This window comes from Oryzias latipes, chromosome 8 (genome assembly GCF_053564925.1).
Source record: "Oryzias latipes strain Hd-rR chromosome 8, Olatipes_Hd-rR_3.1".
In the NCBI taxonomy this organism is placed as follows: domain Eukaryota; kingdom Metazoa; phylum Chordata; class Actinopteri; order Beloniformes; family Adrianichthyidae; genus Oryzias; species Oryzias latipes.
Genome location: NC_136244.1, coordinates 14502393 through 14511150, shown reverse-complemented (window position 1 = coordinate 14511150; position 8758 = coordinate 14502393). Strand labels below are relative to the sequence as shown.

Here is an 8758-nt window from a genome sequence, read left to right as displayed (position 1 = left end):
CATTCTTATAATAATTACCAGAGGAGAAGAGGTTATTGGTGTGTTTTGACTGTTCTACAACATATGTTGTGGCCCCTGTTGGTAGAACATCCTGTAGAAACTGGTAAAATTTGATTCTATTTATTTTCTCACAATGTGCAGATTTTATATTACATATTTATTGTGTTAAATGAATTACTTTTGTTTTCCTTTATTATCTTGACGAGGAGAAAGCCCCAAGTGATGGAGGGGCTCCAGTTGTCCTGGAAACGCCAGGGGGCGGCGCCGTGTGATTGTAGCACCAGTTTGTTTTGTTATTGCAGGTCACGTGGTACGACAAAGCTCCACCCACCTTCCCCGTTACCTCCGATTCAACTGTTTCGAGCTCCTACTCCGGTCAGTTACTACAAAATGGCTGCAGAGGCTCCGTCGTTAAAAAGACCTAGCTGAACGCTTCATGGTAGGATTTAATTTATGATTTTGGGAACTCATGCACATTATGTTTATTTCCTCCACCTTGTCGAGTCGTGTTTGCGCAGGCGTGCTGTCTGTGTGTGGGTATAGCTAGCAGCTGTGAAGGAAAATATTTTCACTCCACTTTGTCATCAGTGGTGGATTCGTGGCGGGAGCTCGGTTTGTGCACAGTAGTCGATGGAGTAGAGGGTTAGTTTGTGTTCTTTAGCATTAAAGGTGAGCTTTTCTCTCATGCCGACGTCACAGTAATTTAGACTAATCGAGTTAAAGGGGGAAAAAAGCACAGCAGCTCGGCTAATTCAAGGGCACCCCGTGTTGTCGCTTGTCAAGCTGGCGTTTGGGTTGGAGCTCGGCAGAGATTGGTTGAACGGCGGCCGCTTTGCAGCCGTTCAGGAGAGTTGACATGGCTCTTATTGCTGCTCGTTTGCACAGAATAAGCCTTGTTGCCACACACAGATGTGACACGCACAGCCTGACGGGATTGGAACGCATACCATTCCAACGCTTTTTATTTGTTTATTTTTTGTTCAATGGATCACCATTAGCCTTTGTCAATTTAAATACGGGTTATTTGATAAAAATCCCTGGAAAAGGTAGCGTTGGTTAGTTTTTTTTTATGTCAAAACTGCTCCAATCTGGCCTTTGACGAAACCTTCAGTCAGCTCATCCCTGCATGTTCACTAAAGCTGCTCGGATTGTGGCGGCTGTGTGGACAGAACCAGCTTTCCAGTGCATGCAGTCTCGTTTTCATATACTAACCCGTCCTGGCCTCTGATTTTGGGTCTCCTGAAGAGGTTACCTGGGTCTTTTCTGACCCTGCTGGGTTTACATGTTGCCAGTCAGCACCCAGGCCTTTGAAAGAGGCAGTGTACTCTCAGAGAGGCACCCAAAGGGGCTCTGATAACAAAAACAGACTGCTGAGCTCTTTGATTACTGCATGTTGTGGGTCATTCCATCACTTCAAATCCTTCCTTTAATTCCTGACTAAATGGCTTTGGAGATTATTTTTTTTTTGGTTTGTCAAGTTGTTTTGAAGCAAAGCTGAGCTTGCATATTTATGTAAAAATAGACATTTCTTTTTGGTTAAAAAAATAATGCTCAAATATGTTTTCATGCTTATTTATCCGTAAGGATTTCTGCCATGGAAGTTGCTCATCATATAATTTTTTTATGCTTTGAATATTGTCATGAAAATACAAGCGTTACCTGGTGGGCATTTGTTGTGGCTTAAATAACTTCCTTTTTAGCACACAGCTTCAGAAAGAGCAGTCTATACATGTTTGATTATTTTCCAGAGCTGTAAGGTATGCAGCACCGTTGTTTTTCCCCCCCATGTCCATTAGGGAAGGGTCAGAGAGCAATAAAGTGAGCACTGAGTGCAATCCTCTTTTCAGAAATTGTGCTTTCACACCCACTCTGATGAAAATTGTGTTTTTAACATGTTCTTGTAGTTTTTTTGCCATGGCGGCGGACATGTATATAAAAGAAAATGAGATGTCTGAGTATATATAAAGAACATTAAGCCTAATAATGCATTTATAAGTATTTCTTTATCCAAATTGTTGCAAATCAGCAGCAGACGAAAACTGCAGTTGGAAAAAAGGTTGTAGTTGTGACGTAGAAGCTACAATCGGCAGGCCGCAAGCTCCCATCTCTGCTCAATTCTGATTCACCCTATTGTAGACGACTGGATCCGTGATCTGGCATCTGGTTCAGAACTGTACGGCTGGATTGCTCCGTATTGCTGGCTATTTTTGTTGAACCGGGAATGTGCAGTTGGGGTTATAGGCTGTAAGCTAGCAGGAGAGAGTGTAAACAGAAGGAGAGTGTAATCAGACTGGAACTTTAAGTTACAGTTTGTAAATCTTAATAAAACTGAAGATAATTATATCTTTTCATGCTTAAGAAAAAAAAAACTAAACATTTGGGAATCTGTGGAGCTGTTGCTCCTTGACGAGCGAGCAGAGGGATCGACGCGTTTCAATGTCGCTGTGGTCGCTTGAAAATCCTTCTCTCCGGTGCTCGCCGTTCCCTTGTTCAGCTTATACAGCGATGGCATTCCTGGCTCCTTGCCCAATGACTGTTGTCGACCACCCCTCCCCCCCGTCTCTTTCACATTCACGCAGACCGGCTTCATCGTTCGTTCAGCCCATCATCCTTACTGCTCCAGTGTGGAGGATGGCTGTATTTACCTGTGTGGCTTTGGCTCAACTCCACACTTCTTCATTCCCTCTTGATTTTCTTGATTTCCCTCTCAATTTACCCCCCCCCCTACCTTCTTGCGGTTCTAGTAGAATTGAGTGTCTAGTGTTTAAGGGGGGAGCACCAGGCTCTAATCCTGTTGTTCTGATAGGAGACTGTAAATCCACAACAGATCTGGACTCACTGGCCTTTGTAAGTCACGTCGGCACAGGTTGCATTTTCCCACAAACCCAGATTTTAGCCGTTTAACAACCACTCTGACGTGTGACGACATTGTTTTTGGTGTTTTTAACATTTGCCATTTTCCTCTGGTGATGGGGGACTAATGTAAAGAAAAAGAAACTTAAAATGGCATTTTTAAGTATTTCTTTATTCCAATTGTTGTGAATCAGGAGCAGAAGAAAAAAATGCAGTTGGAAAAAAGCTTCTAACATTCTCCAGTGGATTCTGACTCATCCACTTGTAGACGACTAGACCCACGTACATCTTAGTTTCTGGCTCAAAACTGAACGGCTGGATAGCTTTAATATTCTTTGCCATTTTTCTTAGGTTGGGGTTGTGAAGGGCTGTAAATGGGAGAGCGTGTTAACAGATGGATGATGGGAAGTGGGGTCAGGCTTATTCTGTGCCATCAGTCCTGTCCCCAACTCGGAGGCAAATTCCTAATGAACCACTGCCGCTCTCCAGAAACTGTCCTAGAAAGCGACACAGGTTTTTGATTTTGGCTTACTTCATAATCATAATTAAATACCACTGGGATCGCTTTTAAAATATATCAAAAGATTGACAGAAGAAATGTTTTCTTATAAAGTTTTAGTAACTAAAAACAATCCACAAAAGTTAGGGGCTTCATGCATTTTCCTGCTACGATTTCATCATGACCATTTCTCTCAATGCAAAAGGAATCGCCAGGACTCTTGTCTTTTCCTAAAAGAGTCTCTTATATTCAAACTTTGCATGAATAACTTCCCGAAGTTTAGCTTTCTAGTTCTGTGATTGATTAAAAGCGATTTCAGCCCTCTCCTTATGAGCACCTACCTTACTGTTCACCGTGGCCTTTGGGATCACTTGTTGCCAGGCAATGGCACATGTTGCTCGCCGTAGCATACTCTTTCCAGGATAATGAAGTAAAGGTTTTGCAATTACTATCACAAATATGCTTATGGTTGGAGCTTTATTGTGGATTCCTATAAAGACGTTTTTCCTTTCTTTCCTTTTTGCTGTCCAAACAGAAGTGCACATTAATTGTTCTGTCAATGCCCTGCACATGGTAGAAGGGGCCCATTGTGTTCCATTGTTTTGTACGAAACAATTGTGTTTTGTATGCTGGATTTTGCTTAAATGTATAACTTGTGAGCTCTTCAAACCTCAGGACAGAGTCCTAAAGAGGAATAGTTTACATGTCCTTATCAAAAGTATTTTTTTCGGGACTAAATCAAAAGACCACCATCCAGAAAGTGCATGTGTGCTCTACTTCAAAACTCGTTTATTACTACCTGCAAAAGATTTCACTTCAGAAGTTGCTTAAATAAAACTCTGCTCTTTGTTGTTTTTTTTATGTTAAAACAGTGAAAAGAAGCAAAAACCCCAGATGACAACCAGCTGATGGAAGATAGGAAAAAGAAAATACAAGACGAGAACAAAAAGAAAGAAGCTGCTCAGAAAACGGTATAGTCTTTTTTTTAACCCCCTCTCATCTTTATAAAACTGCTGTTGGTCTGGAGTTCACGATGAGGACAAATGCAGCTTCTGTACCTTCACTTCCTTTTATGCTGACAGTTTTGGCGAAATCTGCTGTAGTTAAGTCGGTCAGAATCTGCACTTTCAATATGCACCAGAAAGGAAAACAAAATGAATTGTGTTTCTTAGTAAACAATTATGTAATGGATTACACTGCAAGGCTTCTGATTTTGCAATAATAGCATTTTATACAAACTGGTGCATCGCTTGAACAGTTTTTCGTTCGTTTCTGTCTGACTGTACCCACTTCCACCGTGACTTCCTACTTAAGCCTTCAGTGGGTAATCTGATTACATTTATGTGTAGCGTGAACTGTTATTCATATACAAGTACTTTACATGGCTAAGCAACAGCAATAAATCAATATCTTGTTGTCTTGGTAAAGAAAAAAGAAAGAAATCACCAGAATATATTTAGCATTTCTTTCATATGTTGTGCTTTATTTATTTTGAGTGCTCAGTTCTATATAATGAGCCTGAAAGTGAGAAGACTTTTTTTTTTCTTTTTAGTCACAGATGAGTCAAGTTTTTACCACATTTCATGAATATCCTTATGTGCCAATTTATTTAGCAATGATCTAAAGAAACTTATCAGGTTACACTCTCAAAATCTACAATGGTTTAGCTGACAATATTATTAAAATTTGGACAGTTTCTTACAAATATTTTTCTTTTTTTCTTACAAATCAAATGTAGAGTTTGACTCCTTTTATCCACATTTGGCTAATAGGTTTTTTTTAATCTTTATTTGTTGTGATCACATGTTCAGCTCCCACATGATTTAAGTCAAATATATATATATGACTAATCTCCAAACTGGGGTGTCAAGTGACTCACTGTGCTGCTGCAAAATGCTTTGACAAACAGGTGTGAAAAACACAGATGGAAAAAGTCTCGCTCTGCTTTTTGACTAGTTTTGACGCTAAAGTCTAACAGTTTATGTCCTTCGACTTGAGGAAATCTTTGCCTAAGAAAATCGGGGGCCCAAGTTTCTTCCTTTCATGGTAACATGGTGCTACGGAAGAGCTTGGGCCAACCGAGTCATCTGAGCTACCTGACTCGAAATGGAAGCCAGGTGCTGTGGAAGACTAATAAGGAGCATTGGGATGAAGCAGCTGCTCCTCGGGCCTCCTCCCCGTGGTCTCCTCAGGCGCTGTACCTGCGGGAATGGAGGTGAGGAGGAATCTCTGAGGAAAATTGAGCAAAATAACCAACAAACAAACCGGAGGAAAGTGCACGATTTAACGGAAAAAGTGGCTTTTTTTTTTTTTAATCTAAAGAGAGGGGCTTTAGATCCAGCTCTGTGACATCTGACTTCTTCAGTTTGTGCTCATAATCACCCTTGAGAAGCGAGTCGACCGGCACAGTCAGACAGTTTGTCTGGAGGCTAATCTGTCAACCGGGAGGAGCAAGCAGTTTGGGAAGACTGCTCTCTGTGGAGAGATGGTATGGATGGGATCCGATTAGAGCTCCAGTTAAATGCTGCGGGAGAGAACGGATGTCCAACTGGGTGCAAATGTGTCCCGGTGTTTGTGGCCAACACGGCGCTAGCCCGTTTTGTTTAGCTCTGTAAAAGGGGAAGCATCCCTGTGTATTATCTTACAGCGCTGAACTCCTGAGCTGTGAAAGGTCAGCCCTTGACCTCCTTCCCTCTCTGAAGCTCAAGGTAATGGGAGTATAATCTCAGAAGCCTCCTCCTTTTTGACCCCTTTACTCCTCATGTTAGGTTTCTGATATGCTTCGTGTTTATTTTCTTTGCTACTTATAGCAGCAGGGAAATGTGACCTTTCACCTTTTTTGTCAAAGGAAGTGCGTTTCTGTCGACCTGTAGTATTATTTTTAGTACCTTCATTTAAAAAAAATATTTGTGAATAGTTCAAATATTGTTTTATAAAGCAGTGTTCATTTCACACACATTTTCTATTCTTCTTAGGAATTACAGTGAATGGAATGTTTTTGTTTTTTTTAAACGGTGTGGAATTAGTTGTTTAATCTCAAACCTAAAGAGCCAGACCATCTTGGATAGCAGTGTTGGGTGCACTGGGACCTAATTAGGAGAATAGACTAAGTGCAGGGACTGAGTTAACTGGCATCCATGCACAAGAGATTTCTGCAAGGACCCCAAGCGCAAAAAAAAAACCCCTCCACAAATTCTCCTCTCTTGTTTGGCAGTCTAGCACCACAGAACAAAGTAGATGAAGGTGTTGTTAAAAGGAGGGGAAAAAAGATTAGTTTCAGAAACATTTGCATTAAAAGCAGGAGAGGAAACTGTTCGATTGGGTCCTCCAGTTGATTTAAGAGAGCTGGAAAACTGTGTGAAAGAGCAGAAGAAGCAAACGGAGCCACGTGAAACCGAGATTGCACTCCAGTTTCCTGTTCACCGATGCAGCTGAGGGGCCCCTTTGTAGGTGATTTGTACTGGCCCATTTCTATGTGAGACACGCATTCACGTACACCCCCCCCCCCCTTCCCCGGTCTCCTAATGTAAGTGCTCCAGAACGAGCATCACGCGCTTTGTACTTTCTGTGTCCACGCAAACGCACAAACGACGCTCGAGTCGGGCGCTCTTTGAGATGAGCGCTCACAAATACGACCTTTTGGACTCTCTCATGGAGATTCTCTGAGGCTGATTCACAAACGTTCGCCTGCAGTTCTCACCTACACTGTAAGCTTTGCCTGCAACTTTCATTTGGCACATTTGGGGGATATGCTCTCTGCTGCATACTAAACAAGAGGCCCCAGGCCTCATGAACAAGAATGGTGTCTCCTGTGTTCAGTGCAACTACTGTGGCCTGTCGGTAGTTTGAAACCCCAACCAAGTTACAATAAAGAAAATCATTTTTAGCTGCTACCATAGGTGACAATGAGTTTGTAGGCCCTTAACTTAAAAATATTTTCATCTGATATTAGCGTTGAAATTTATTGTTTAACCCTCAACAGACTATATTAAGGAATTTTAGGTATTTAAACATGATTTTCTTTGCATTTTTACTTCATTCAACCATTACACTAAACGTATGGAAGCAAAGACTGAAAAAGAAACAAGGAAATACTGTAGGTTTCACTAAATGTCAGTTGCTGCATTAACTGGAAGGACGGCTAACCCTTCAAAGGTATTCACTGCCAGGTGGTTTATTCGAACCATCAGTCTTACTTTTGTATTAAATTCAATTGTTCACAGGGGAATAATGATAAAATACCAACTATATAGTTGTAAGAAATGCATATTTCTATCTCCAGTCAACAATTTATACAACATTTTGTGTAACCAACTGTTTTTAGCGTAAAGCTGTCGACACAGAGTAAAAGACTGGAGTGTAATGCAATGTAGCCACAGGGGGCTCAAGCCAGGGTCTCATTGCGCTGGTCCAAGCCCGGGTAAATACCGAGTGTTGTGTCAGGAAAGGCATCCTCGAAAAGCAATCCGCCAAACCGCTTTTTCTTTTTCTTCTTCAACATCGCTCATTCTGTGACATAATTAAAGCGGAAATGCATAGAGGGGATTTCATTTTCGTTTTCAAATTCACCCCGCAAAGAGTGTAGCAAAACTCAATACCCGTGAGCATTTCCATGGGCGATGACGTCAGTGCTCACTGTTCTTCTGCGCTCTTTGCCAAGTGTTGCCAGATTGGGCGGGTTTGGTTCTAAATTTGTGGGTAAAAATGGCTTTAGGGGAGTAGGCAAAATTTAGATGATTTTAGGGTCGGTTCGGCAGTTCGTATTTTGTAAATATACGAAATCCACAAAAAAAAAAAAAATTGCAATACAGATGCAAGGATTTACACTGATGTGCCTCTTTATCACAGCTCCGCCTGTCTGTGTATCCAACCCATATATGTACAGTTTGTATAAACCCTATAATACTGTATTGCCTTCTAAACAATTCCGCAAATTTGTTTTTTAATTCTCACAAAAATCAGTGTTTTGCACACATTCAAAAATTTTTGAAGTTACCTGGTATGTTAAAGAAACATCTGTTTTTATGGTCAGGGTGCACTTGTACAGGAAATATCTACCACATGTTTGGCATGCCGATTAGTTTAACCCTTTACATTAGAAAGCAAATATTTCTAAAGGACTGAAGAATTAATGCAGATTGGAAATTCACTTTCTCCCTAAAACGGCCAGCAGATTGTGTCATTATGAAGGTGGAATAGAAGAGTTGGTTACTGTCGTCTCAACAGGTGCTGCTGGGGTCAGGAGGTCAGGATGTTGCACTCGTTCACTCCTCAGTTCAGCTCTCTGTTTAAGCCCAGAAGGGAGTTTGGGGACTATTTTCTACATCTCAAATTAGCTCTTTTTCAAACTGCTTTTTTGTTTTTGGTCTGTTCCTAATTGACAAGTTGATTAAAGAAATATTCAGA

General features: G+C 41.2%; 1 protein-coding gene across 3 annotated transcripts in view; it reads left to right on the top strand.

The window, feature by feature from the left end:
* The first annotated feature begins 309 nt into the window (after nt 1-309).
* Nucleotides 310-8758, top strand: part of tnrc6c1 (trinucleotide repeat containing adaptor 6C1) — a 29017-nt gene continuing 20568 nt past the window's right edge. For 2 of the 3 annotated variants that reach the window (XM_078951547.1, XM_078951546.1), the window contains exons 1-2: nt 310-439; nt 4225-4323. The gene's annotated coding sequence lies outside the window, so the exon portion shown is untranslated. The remainder of the gene's footprint in view (nt 440-4224; nt 4324-8758) is intronic. The other variant, XM_078951548.1, reaches the window with a different exon arrangement.